This window comes from Scylla paramamosain, chromosome 21 (genome assembly GCF_035594125.1).
Source record: "Scylla paramamosain isolate STU-SP2022 chromosome 21, ASM3559412v1, whole genome shotgun sequence".
Classification (NCBI taxonomy): domain Eukaryota; kingdom Metazoa; phylum Arthropoda; class Malacostraca; order Decapoda; family Portunidae; genus Scylla; species Scylla paramamosain.
The window spans coordinates 9246548-9248440 of NC_087171.1; the positions used below are offsets into that span (position 1 = coordinate 9246548).

The following is a 1893-nucleotide window of genomic DNA, read 5'->3' on the forward strand; positions in this document are numbered from 1 at the left end:
CTTAAAGCTCTCTAGTGTCCTAGCACTAACTACATGATTACTGAGTCCGTTCCACTCATCTACCACTCTATTTGAGAACCAATTTTTTCCTATCTCCTTCCTAAACCTAAATTTTTCAAGCTTGAACCCGTTATTTCTTGTTCTACCCTGGTTGCTGATCCTAAGAATTTTGCTTACATCTCCCTTGTTATAACCCTTATACCACTTAAAGACTTCTATCAGGTCCCCTCTTAACCTACGTCTCTCTAGAGAATGTAAATTTAACCGCTTCAACCTCGCTTCGTAAGGAATACTCCTCATCCCCTGTATCCTTTTAGTCATTCTCCTCTGTACTGATTCTAATAGACCTATATCTTTCCTGTAATGTGGGGACCAGAACTGCACAGCGTAGTCTAGATGAGGTCTGACCAGCGCCAAGTATAATTTTAATATTACTTCCGGCCTTCTACTTTTAACACTCCTAAAAATGAATCCTAGTACCCTATTTGCCTTGTTTCTGGCTTCTATGCATTGTTTCCCTAAACGGACTTCAGAGCTAACTATAACTCCTAAATCTTTCTCGTACCCTGCACCTACCAGAGTTTGGGTGTTTAATGTGTACCTATTGTGTGGGTTTCCTCTACCTACGCTAAGCACTTTGCATTTATTGATATTAAATTGCATTTGCCATCTATCCGTCCATTCATTCATTCTATCTAAGTCTGTCTGCAAGGCGATGGCATCCGCTTCTGACCTAATTAATCTACCTATCTTTGTGTCATCCGCAAATAAGATGAACAGTAATCAATAAGTAGCATTTTTTATGTGTTTAATGTAACTATTGCCATCTATATTTGATAAATCTCTTCACAAAAATGTGGACACTGACAAAACTTGCAGGTAAGTTACACAATGCAGCCCCAAATAACTGAATGTATGTTTGCATTAGCATTGGCTACTGCTGTTACAAAGATGGTTCTTCACAGTAATGTTCCTGCTTTGAATGCTCTCCAAGAATTTGTCTCTTGAAGTGTTGAGTTGCATCATGAAACCATTGAACTGTCACATGGTATGACTTTTCCACTAGGAAGTGTATAACTTATGAATATTAAAATGAAAGAGAACTGGGGATGGAGTGAATAATTTTTATGCATCCTATGCCACTTACTATAAGATAATGCATTGCATCATGAAGCTGTTCAACCATTACAGTGTTAGACTTGTTTCTCTACTAGGAAAGGTATAAATCATGAATATTGAAATGGAAAAGAACAGAGGATTGGAATGTGTCATACTTTTATGCCTTGTTTTCTTACAGCCAGCTATTACTCTTCAAACAATATATCAAACAATATATAATGTAATATAGTTTATGCATGTTAATATGACTACTTTAATGGATATTCTTTCCCCTCTGCTTAGATACTTGCCACTGACAGGGCTCATATGGAATGTCTCATGTCCTAGGCCCCTCTGTACCCACAGGAGGATTAGAGTGGAGTCGAGCTTTTTTATTTATTTGTTTATTTATTTATTTTATTTTATTTTATTTTATTTTATTTTATATTTATTTTTTTACTTATTTATTTATTTATTTATTATTATTATTTTTATTTTTTTCATATTGGCCAATTTCATATTCACTGCTAAGTTGTTGCATGTGCTATCTTCAGATGCTTCCATTTGAACTTTTTGATTGACTTTGCCAGCATCAAATATCCTCTTCTCAAGTTGTCTTGCTACATTCATTAACAAAACATTCTCATGTACAAGATGTGATAAAATTTTTATGATTGTTTATACATTCTGTTTTATTGAACACTTACATTACAATATGCTACATACCTTCTTCCTTTATGAACTCAGAAGACAAATAATGATAAACACTAGTAAGAAGTTCTGGGTTACTTGCAG

At 34.8% G+C, this 1893-nt stretch overlaps 1 protein-coding gene across 1 annotated transcript in view; it reads left to right on the top strand.

The window, feature by feature from the left end:
• LOC135110954 (phospholipase DDHD1-like) overlaps positions 1-1893 on the top strand; it is a 39556-nt gene that overhangs the window by 20822 nt on the left and 16841 nt on the right. The gene's annotated exons all lie outside the window — the stretch shown is intronic.